We start from the raw sequence: 12,224 nt of genomic DNA, 5'->3' as shown, positions 1-12,224 counted from the left end.
AGAGTAAATCAGGGAGGTTTATTCCAGTTTTCTCAGATACAAAATGGCAAAAATGTTTGCCAAAAATGCCTTGATTGTGTTTAACTATGCTTTCTATAACCTAATGACTGTAAACGCATGAATTATGGGATTTGTTTATATTATTATATCAATGAGACTCTGTGTGAGACACGCTTATTTTGTCACATACCACAACTTGTTTGTAGTCTTTTTAGAGTTCAAAGATATGCATAGTCTATCCTCACACTAACTTACTAGGAAGTCATCTTCCCCAGAGTTTATAAATGTTTTCACACCCTAAAAATGTTCTGTGCATGTTTGAAGCAGTGCTGCAGAAGTGACCTAGGTAGGAATTTCTAACAAACTGAAAGCAAACTCTAGAGTTATTTAAAAGCTCTCAGATGTTAGTAGCAGAGAAAGAATATCAAGTTAAATCCAACTGTTGTCATGCAAGAAGCCGAAGAAGTCCAAAAGTCTTTTTCTCAGCATAGCATCCCTGATTGCAGTTACATTTCACATTTCATCATGCTTTATTTCATATTCTTTTTAGACCTTGATGACATTCTGGAAAAGAAAGTATGGTTGTAATCTTAAATTAAATTGTGTTTTTTCTCCGTTGAGCCTAGAAGATCAGTTATTAAGGGTTGTTAAATCTTAGAATATGGTTCTTTAATGGAAAGGAAATACATTACTTGAGATTGAGTTTTGATATATTTCAAATCTGTGCAGATTTAGAGTGGTTAAGTATCACATACTAAAACTTTACTTTGTGGCAAAACACAGTTTGCCAATATGGACTATTTAAACTTTTCCACAGGATTTTCCCTGACTGAATCTAACAAACCTTTGCAGCCATGTAAGGGGGAACTGGTTGCACTGGATTCAATATTGGAGGTACGTAAATAGAAAAGCATGCCAAATATTTCAGATATTTAATGTTTAAAAGTTGTATATTTTACTTTAATTTCACAATCATGCATGACTTTGTGTTGGCCTACAATGGGGTCAGGAAGATTTTTGATACAAAAAAGCTTTGCCATTGTCCTTAATACAACAAGTTTATCTTCAATATCATTTTTAGGGGGAAAACTGTTGAAAGTTAGGGAAAGAGTTTCAAATGTTTTTTCAAGTTTAGAATAAGAAAAGTTGTTACTTGCTGCTTCATAAAAAAGCGGAAACAAAAAATATTTATTATCTGTTTTCTTTTTTGTATATTTTACTAAAAAGAAGTATTGATAGCAAGGTAAAAATTCAATAATTGTTTAATGAAGTGACTTGGTGACTCTCCTTGATTAATTTTTTGAGAAGGTGCCTCGGACTGACATATTAATGACCTGGCCCTTTAAGAATAAACTGAATTGTATTGAACTGAATTCATTAATAATTCATTAATAAGCCACACAGTTTTAAAACCTATTAAAAGGAACTAGTGAAAGTCAGACATTACTTTTCAGCCATGCTTCAAACAAATCCTTTTAAAAATAAATACATGAAACAGGTCTGGATTAAAATTATAATATCCCCAGAAAAACTGAAATAATTTATGCAACTTCACATGTTAAATCAAGGTGTTTCCACTAATTTGAATCACACATGTCTATAGTCTTCTAATCAGTCAGTTGGCCCATATACTGTATAGGGCTATAGGTAGTCATTGTGCTGGCAGGTGACATTGGCTGAATCCTAAACCACCCCCTAAAGACTAACCCTTAACTATCAAGTGTCACTCCCAATGAAGTTTCACTCAGAGCTTTGGAAAGCGCCTTGATTGAAGATGGGGGGTATAAACGAGAATGGGATGGCTTCTTAGGGGGGTTGTGGCCTAGTGGTTAGGGCATTGCACTTGGATCTTAGATGTTCTGAATTCAAGCCACATTGCCACCCGGGCTCCTTGAGAAAGACCCTTAACCCTCACACTGCTCCCCTGGCGCCACACAATGGCAGCCCACTACTCCCCAAGGAGATTGGTTAAAATGCAGAGAGTTAATTTCTTTGCTTTGTACTTGTGAAAGTGTACTGACAATAGAATTGAATTCTATTCTATTCTATTTGTTTTCCCTCCAATGGAAAAGGAAAACAGTCAATGCTATGGCAACACAGTGACGCCCCTTGTTCATGGCTGTAGCTCTGTGACGCAGGTTAACATAACATTTAACATTTGCCCCTTTCTTAAAACAAATGTATACATTCAAATAAAACTATTTCAAAGTGGACCTTCCATTTGGGCCCTGACTAAGTTTTTTTCATATACTTACTTTTGATTTTCTGTCAATGTGATAAAGGTGCAGCAAACGGGCAGAATTTACATTTGACAGAACGTGTTTCCTCCACAATTAGGCCGCTGTTACACCTGCTGTCGATCTCTAGTGAGGCTACAACTATTTAAGGGCTGAACGTTCCACTTGCCCTATCTGCTATGAGATTTGGGAGATTTTGGATGACCCTCCATAGGATTGCGCAATCGGAAAGTTAGTGCTTAGGTTTAGAGTTTAGGGGGCAGTTTGGGGTTGGACCATGGTGTATACCACACTCAACATGGACCAAAGGAGGACATTGTTTCAGGAGATTAGAAAGAAAATTGTAGACAAGCATGTTAAATGGGAAAGGATATAAGACCATCTCCAAGTAGACTGATGTTCCTGTGATTACAGTACAGTTGCAGATATTATTCTGAAGTTTAAGATCCATGGAACTGTAGCCAAACTTCCTGGATGTGGCCACTGGAGGAACATTTGACAACAAATCAAAAAGAGAGATAATACAAATGGTAACAAAAGAGCCCAGAAAAACTTCTTAAGATATTAGAGGTGAACTTCAAACTTACTCAGTGTCAGATGGGAGCATTCATCCTTTTTTGAGCCTTCTGTTATTAGGATCATTTTGTTGTTGTCTGTCTGATTTTCTTATCATTGTTATTTATTTCTCAAATTAAAGTCATTTCTGTGACTATTTTTGAGTCGTTATTGGGCCAACTATTTTGTCCACGTGTGTATGGGAAATTTTTGAAAGGATACAAATTTCTAATTGATGAAAACGTAGAAGCTTTTGTAGGTCTACGTAGAAGTCTATTAGTTCCTTAGAAAATAGGCAGTTGCAAAAATTACAATGCAACTCATTGAGTTGCTTTTTTCAGCCTGTGGTGGAGCAAAAATAGTACCATCAAAATTGAAAATTACACAAAGAATATCGTTTTTTTTCTCCCCACTCCAGACAGACTGCGCCAACCATCATTATATTCACAGGCACAGTTTCCTCTCATTTCTCTCTACAGACACTAAGGAGAGCTTCTGTAGTGTCTTTCTTCTTCATTAAAAATGACACGGTTCAGCCATCATCTCATCAAGGTTAATGACAACTGGCCTTGTTATTCACCCACCCAGTAAAAACCTACCCTGGATGTTTTCCCTCAAACATATTTTCTGTTGCTCCTTGACAGGCTTGATGTTAATTCGCTCAACAACCCAATAAACTAACGTCACATGCAAGTTTAGTAAGTATCTTAATCTCCAAATTGAATGTTTTGCTCAAGGCAGCTTCAAAGAGCCCGAATTCAAACCATCTCTTTCATTAATGTAAATCATACTTGTCAAAAGGTTTACTAAGATTTTAAGAAAGTGCATTTAAAGTAACATGAACAAGAAGCAAACCAGAGGAAGTTCTGGACAACTGGGCCCTTATGTTTGCCAGTGAAAGCAAGAGTAAGGATTTTGGTTCAACAACACAAGCACCTGAGAAAATATGGGCAGCACACCACCTATCAAACCAAATAAACTCAGAGCGGCATGGAGTGTGGGCTTGCTCTGATGAAAGATGCCACTCGGCAACCGCACCCACAGGGCAATAAAACACCTCGTCTGCATGATGGTGAAGCTCTGTGTTGGATCTGGTTTTCACGGCATAGGAAGGCTTAAATTGTGTATCAACAATGTGGTTACTGGGAGAGAAAGCGAAAAATAAAATGATGGTTTCAGTTCTGGGCTTCCTAATGGCTTGTAATGAGCAAGGATGTGACTAATGTCAGAAAAATTCCTCCATTAAAATCTCCACACTGGAGTCACTTTTAACAAAGCAAATGAAAAGTTTTAGTGGCTTTAAAGGGCAATGTGTTTTTAACATTCTTAAATATGACTTCCTGTTCTTTGCTCTTCTTTTTATGGTTACTATAACTTAGATAACAATGGAGGCAACACATACTCTATGTGTTTAAAAAAACATTTCACAATGTAAAAGTCAATAACCCTATGACATTCCAATGTACTGTAGAAATAAACAATAACTTGACCTAGTATTTTCTTTTTCTTTTTTGGTTCCTTATTTTTACTCTAATATATAATTATTTGGCAAAAATCCCAATGAGTTTGAAGCATGTTTTAAAGCTCATCGAGAGAAGGACATTTCTATGTTCCAAAGAGAAGGAAACATGGAAGCAAACTATTGCAAAATTGACAATACCTATATCATATACAGACAGAAGATCCTGAACATGCAAAACCACGATAAACATTTGAACCAAAACAGTTTGACTAAGCTGCTGATGCTAATAGCTGGATGTTCTCTTTCTATAGATGATGCAGCGCTAAAGAGGCTAACTCTGTCTCTGTTCAAGACATAATACAGTAGGTGATCCTTCACTGGTTAATTTGCAGGCCAACAAAAACCTCAATGACCTTTGGAATGACTATGACCTGGAGGACTGGGAATCTTCACCAGCAATCTTATTGACTCCCCATTACAATAGGTGGACCTTTTTTTGGGTCAATTTGCATGTTTTCTAAGCCATAACATGGCTTTTGTTGGGCTACTCTATAAAGCCTGGAACTCAACGCTACTCCAGACATTTTGAATTGAGAAAGATTCCTGGATGGGGAGCGAAACTTCTTCAAACTTGGAAAACAAAGTCCAGGGGTTTGTTTTGTACTTTTCTTGAAGTGATATTTCCCTGTGACTAATTTCATGAGCTCCCTGTCTATTGAAAATGGACAAGATAATTCTCTGGTTGGCAGTTCAGTATTTCTCTTATAAATGAAGCCAATATAGACACTTCCACTGTTATGAACACTACCTTTTTTTTTGTTTTATTATAATTTTTAGCCTCTGGCTTAGTAAGAGGAATGGTTGTTTGTACTGTTTGTCTCTGTCTCGGTGTACCCTGCCTCTCACCCGTGTACAGCTGGAGATTTGCACCAGCACCCCTTGTGACCCCAGTAGGGATAAGCGTGCTGGAAAATGGATGGATGGTTTAGTACGAGTTTTATATTTTATGATTTGTTCCCTCTGCATTTCTTTCTGTGTTTAAATAGACATTATGTTAGTTTTTACCTAAAAATAAATGTAAAATAGCCTTTTATGTTTGACCCTTTGTGATTATAACATTATTTGATGAGCAGACTGACATCTCAGTAGTTCAGAACTCATGCATCTATGAGCCTGTAGCCTATTTTCTTGAATTAACTTCGGGTTGGAATCTCCTGCACTGTTTGGCGGATGTTACGTCAAGTGCTTCCATGTTAAGTGGGTCCAACTTAGCAAACAAATGCAGCGTTATATTCAAGATTGATTTTCTGCACACTCAGAAGCGACTGACATCCAGCTAAACTCAGACACCAGTGGCAACTCCATGTAAGGTGAAAAAAGTGAGAAAAGAAAACATAGTTAAATACGAACATAAGCTACGAGAAGGAGCAAAAGGGTGCTGCAGTTCTTTGTTTTTGCCTCAGGTGGTAGTTCCAATAGAAAACTCTGTAATACCTTTTTAATAGTCATATTCTCTTAATTATCTGAATCAGTTCTTTTCCAGCTCCTCTACATTCTCCTGATTGGTCACAACTAGTCCTAATATCATCCCGGTTCTTTCTTTCTGTTTGAATTAATTGAACACACCATTTTCATCATGAAAAGGGAGACTCATTTTCTCCACTCTGTCGTTTGGCCTGACTCCACCAAAACACTATGAGAAGCTTACTAAATTTCTACCTATAGAACATCATCCCCTAAAACCAGTGACTATGTTGCAGAAAAATTTGACAAAGATTCACAAGTCATTTTTACCAAATCAAGACAAGTCTGAAGTCTTACAATATATGTTCTCTAATCAAATCTACAAAATCTTCTAACTCTGCATCTCTATAAGGAATAATCTTAATCTGAAGAGTTTGTTCCCAGGCATAAATTACCACATGCACATTTATTATTGTACATTTATAAATTTTATACATTATACATTTATAAAAGGGCATTTATGTTCTAATAAAACAAATGGTTTATTGTGTGTTTCTGGTTTTTGTCTTTTTAGTAAATAATAAAATGGCTGTTCATCCCTGAGTTTTACTATTGCCCACTCTTTGATTGTATATTGTACTATGTGTGGTTTGGAGGGGTTTTCCTCTTCTTACTCTAAGTTGCAGAAGTTTTGATAATATTGAGGAATTCTATCCTATTATAATGAATATATTCAAATTGAAGGATCTTATAAATCAGTCTCAAGTCCAGGCAAAAGTCTAACTAGGCCTTCATGCAGGTTCATATGAAGTCTTAAACTCATGTTTTTATTGCTGAGAGGGAGATATTTCTTTTGAATTAATACATTTATTTGTTTCATGATAGTTATTTAAAAGTAAAAAATGCAAACCAAAGATTGCTGTCTCACTGATTACAGACAGTGTTGAAAAAAGGGGAATCGTTAGCAAATACTTATTTAAGAATATATTTCAATAGATTACTTAATCTGATGATTTTTAAGTTTGGTTTAAAAAACAACAGGACAGTGTGGGAGATATGAATGACCCTTTGCCTACTTCCAGTATTCTAGTCATGGCTCCTTTTTTCCAAAATAATGTATATATACACTACCTGGCCAAAAAAAATTGCCACCTGGATTCAAGTAAGCAAATAGATAGCCTCCTATTGGATAAATACTGCATGGGCAATTATCTTTCAGCTGGAAACAAGTTATTTAACCCCAACTGGTGCAATGACTTGCTTCTCATTTCCTAAACAACCATATCGAAAGACACATCCCGTGGCCGTGGAAAAGATGTTAGTCTGTTTGAGAAGGGTCAAATCATTGGCATGCATCAAGCAGAGAAAACATCTTAAGAGATTGCAGAAACTACTAAAATTTGGTTAAGAACTGGAAGGATAGTGAGGACCCATCATCTTCAAGGAAGAAATGTGGCCGGAAAAAAATCCTGAATGATCGTGATCGGCGATCACTTAAACATGTGGTGAGATCAAATCGAAGAAAAACAACAGTAGAACCCAGGGCTATGTTTAATACTGAAAGTAAGAACATTTCCACACACACAATGTGAAGGGAACTCAAGGGATTGGGACTAAACAGCTGTGTAGCCGTGAGAAAACCACTAATCAGCAAGGCTAACCGGAAAAAAAAACTTCAATTTGCTAGGGAGCATAAAGATTGGACTGTGGAGCAATGGAAGAAGGTAATGTGGTCTGATGGGTCCAGATTTACCCTGTTCCAGAGTGATGGGTGAATCAGGGTAAGAAGAGAGGCAGGTGAAGTGATGCACCCACCATGCCTAGTGCCTACTGTACAAGCCTGTGGGGGCGGTGTTATGATCTGGGGTTGCTGCAGTTGGTCAGGTTCAGCAACAGTATGTGCTCAAAGAATGAGGTCAACTGGCTACCTGAATATACTGAATGACCAGGTTATTCCATCAATGGACTTTTTCTTCCCTGATGGCACAGGCCAGAGATGGGAAGTAACTAAGTACAAATACTTCGTTACTGTACTCAAGTAGATTTTTCTGATATTTTTACTTTACTTTACTACTTATTTTCATGGCGACTTTTTACTTCTACTCCTTACATTTTTACACAAATATCTGTACTTTCTACTCCTTACATTTTAAAAAATTGGCTCGTTACTTTAGTTTTGAATCATTTCAATGGAGTTACCGTTATTATTTTTCACGTCATCAATACCAAATTCAATCTAATTGGATGGGAATCTACGTTGCATTTGACGCACCACCACAAGATGAATCGACAGATTCTGCGGTATTCATTCGCGGCAAATCATTGCAGCTTGGTGGCGGTGGCGTTAGCATAGTAGTATGGACGACGAGATGATTGAAAATGAACACAACGGAGATCTAGTCCTATTGGCAGACATCCATTTAAAATGTAGGCAACGGCATGAAAAAAGTGGTTTCTACTTTTACTTTTATACTTTAAGTAAATTTACAAGCCTGTACTTTGTTACTTTTACTTGAGTAAAGAAGTTTAATCAGTACTTCCACTTTTACCAGAGTATTTTTTAACACAAATATCTGTACTTTTACTCAAGTACGGAAAGTGAGTACTTTTGCCATCTCTGGCACAGGCATATTCCAAGATGACAATGCCAGGATTCATCAGGGCTCAAATTGTGAAAGACGGGTTCAGGGAGCATGAAACATCATTTTCACACATGGATTGGCCACCACAGAGTCCAGACCTCAACCCCATTGAGAAACTTTGGGATGTGCTATAGGGGCTTTGCGCAGCGGTCAGACTCTACCATCATCAATGCAAGATCTTGGTGAAAAATTAATGCAACACTGGATGGAAATAAATCTTTTGACATCGCAGAAGCTTATCGAAACAATGCCACAGCGAATGCGTGACGTAATCAAAGCTAAAGGTGGTCCAACAAAGTATTAGAGTGAGTGACCTTTTTTTTTTGGTGGCGACTTTTTTTTTGGCCAGGCAGTGTATACATATATATATATACACATACACCAGCAATGAAAAGTATGATGGAATGGTTTATCTTTATTTTCATGACTACCTTCAACAACTCCTCTAAAGCTGTCGGGAAAATATGTTTTGAGTTAATTCACAATTCCTTGTTTTCCAAATCCAAATATTTTTGCTTCATAGTGTTTATGTCCCTAGCGTCAAGCTACAGCACAAGTCATTAAAAATATGAAGAAAAAAAATGGCTATTGAATGTCAAAGGTATGTTCAAACTTTTCAGTGGTAGTCCATACAAAATAAGCCTAGAAGTGACAGTTGTCATTAGGTCCAAAGCTCACAGCCCCCCTGGTCAGGAGAGAGCCCTGCCACACCATAAGCATTTGTAATAACAACCAGCTGAGTGAGCTTCATGAGTGCTCTGGAATGTGAAAGACTGTACAATTTTAAAGTTTTTTATAAAGCTAAAAAAAACAACAAAAGATAACATAAACAAAGTGGAGCTAAAAAAGGACAGAAATGGTTTCTTCGCAGCCTTTTCTTGTTTATTACAAGGAGCCTTAGATATTGACTGGTCATAAAGAATGAAATGCAGATGACATGAGTCAAACTTGCTTTCACAACAACAACAAAAAAATCTTTGTTTATGGAGAAAAACAGCACATGTCTCTGGGAACTCACGCATCTCCAACTTTTGGTCTGATCCATCCTCTCTTTATTTATCTCTGAATTCAATGGGAATCAATCAAAACACCTTGGGGAAAGGCCCAAAGGCCTGTTTGTTTGTGGTGTGAACAGCAGGATTTGATTACCGGTATGCCTCTAAAGAGCCCTGCAGGGTACTACCAGTCATTAGAAGGTGCTGAGCCACTAAAGCACTAATACCATTCCAGTCAAACAATAACTGCTGTGGTGATGATTTTTCAACAGTTTCAAAAGGTTGGAAGTCTAGCTTGGATTTTTTTTTCTCTTATGTTGTAAATATATATATATATATATATGTTTGCAGAATTCTTGTAACTTTGGCATAGTGAGTTTCTAGTTTTAATCTGCCTAGTTCTAGTTTGGATTTAGGAAGACATCTGAATCCTAGATACAAAAAATATTTGTACAATCAAAATTTTTTTAGGTCACTATCAGTACATGCCTCAGCATATATAGTACATGCTTTTCTCTCTTTTTTCTCTCATTCTTGTTTTTTAAAACAACCAACATTTGGTTTCCATTAAGGGTCTATATGGGCACCCCTATCCCACCTTCTCCCCACCCCCAACACACCCAACAAGATGGAAGGTTACACATGTGTGCTCTTATTTTTATACTTGTGAGATGAAAGCTGTAGGCGCAGAAACACCTTGAAGAGAGAATCAGAGATGAGAGGAGCTTTATGTGAGGTCTACGGAGCTCAGTGACCGAGGGTGGCAACTCTTTAGAGGAATGGCTAATTTGAGATATATAGGAGACTTTTTACGGGAATAAGCTTTTTAGGTAAAGTAATCCAAAGTAATGTCTTTTTTTTTCTAATTAAATAGTTATAACATAATGAGTATCTTTATTTCTATAGAGGAAACCTATTTTTCTCTTTTACACCCCTGCTGTCAATCCTTTTTTATAGCCCTCTTTAACCAGCAAGGCAGAACTTTACATTTCACAAAGTTGATGTTGGATCTGAAGTGAACATGGAAGAAGATCGATTTTTTTTTTTTGTCTGTGTCATGATCCAATGTGGTTAAGTTATGGTTTTAATATTTTTATTAGGATTTTTCATCAACTTGTTTTTGTATGTCTTGCCATACTTTGCTATTGTTGCCATTTGGGGTCTGCCATATTTGTTCTGCATGCTTGATTTTTCCCCTACGTATTTTCTTATTGTTTCTTGATAGTGTTTTGCTTTCACTCTTTAATATTTTCATATTTCTCAGAATGTTTTTTCCTGGTGTTTTCCCAGTTTGCTTAAGTAATTTTCTTCCTTAGCAGGCTTCACATAGCAATATAAGTTTTCAAATTTCTGTCCTGATCATTCCTTTCCAAGAGGCGAATATTCAGGACCTGTCGAGTCCAATTATGGTAAAAATAATCCTACTATGTATGGTGTGTTATCAGTGATAAGGTCTCCTTGGTAGAACCTGCTAACCACTTTGACTGCCTATTGGGGAAATCCAACATGTCGGATGTCTTGGCCTGTTATCCTGTCATGTTTGGTGTCCCTGAGTCAAGCAAATTCAAATCAGCTGCAAGAGTTTAAGAAAACAGAACTTTCCATGTCAACTAATCAGAGAAGCTGCTTCATGAGCTGGCTGGTACAGATTCACAGCATCTAAACTGTAATCTCTTCTGCAAAGCCGACAGCTTGGAGCTGACAGCTCTGCAGGAGAAGGCACCATGAAAAAGGACAATAATGTACACTTATACTGTGCTCCACTCAGGTTTACAGGAAAACCCAAGACGCATGAACCTGCTGTTGTTAGTTCTGTTTAGTTTTTTTTTTTTTTTTTTTTTACTTTTTTCTTCTTACACTGTGGTCATTCTGTACTTTCTGATTATTCTAATATTTTCTTAATTAGTTTTATTTGCATTTTGTTTCATTCTAGTTGTTTTCTGGTAATATTTGAATTCTTATGTATTTCTTGTTTACTCTCTGTTGCCCATTTGTGTCAGTCTCTTTTTCCCTAGCTCCCTTCTAGCTCCTTCTGTCCACACCTGCTCCCAATCAGCTGATTGTTCCGTTCTTTGCTCATTTTACCATTTATACTCCTCTTCAGCAGGTATTGTTTTCTGGGTTTCCCTACTTCATTCATTTCCTCCTTGGCCTATGCGTTCCCCTTTCTGGCTCCTGTGTTTGGTGATTACTGTAGTTATTTATGTATTTAAGTTTCTTTTCCCACCATTTGTCATTATATCTGCAAGAAACCACCTCAGCTTTTGGGTCATCTAAAAAAACATCCACACAATCTGACATGGAAAGTTGATAGGTTTCTGATCACTCCACAACAATATTTTCTTAACTATGATGAAGCAGTTTAATAATTAATACCCACATTAATTTGAAATGTCAAAATGTAAAAAATAAATTTTTTAATAAGTATATTAAATCAAATATTATAGTAGCAGTTAAAAAAAATCACTTTTATTTATTTACAGTCGCTAAAAACAGCAGTTGGAAATCTCAGAATGATTTGCCAGCTTAAGGGAGCTATTGCTGGGGTGCAACACCCTGCCTGTATGCAGCGGTTGGCTGTTTGGAGCAACTACAATGTAGTCTTTAACAACTAAATGTAATCTTTAAAGCTATGATAATAATCATAATAAACTCACTTTACAGATAATGTTTAAAGTTGTACCTGTCTTTTAAATTCTTTGTAAAACTATATTTTCCCACTAATCACAGCTAAAGAAGAAAAGCCAGTGTCCTCATGTCATCTGTCTGTTTTATATACAGATCTGCATCCTATCTCAGATTCCTTCGTAAACAGTTTGCTGATCAAAAATCAACTTTTGTCTGGTATGTTGTGCTCGTCTTGTGGCTG

This window comes from Cyprinodon tularosa, unplaced genomic scaffold (genome assembly GCF_016077235.1).
Source record: "Cyprinodon tularosa strain WSP-4 unplaced genomic scaffold, ASM1607723v1 ctg46, whole genome shotgun sequence".
Taxonomy (NCBI): domain Eukaryota; kingdom Metazoa; phylum Chordata; class Actinopteri; order Cyprinodontiformes; family Cyprinodontidae; genus Cyprinodon; species Cyprinodon tularosa.
Note: the sequence above shows the minus strand (reverse complement) of the source record.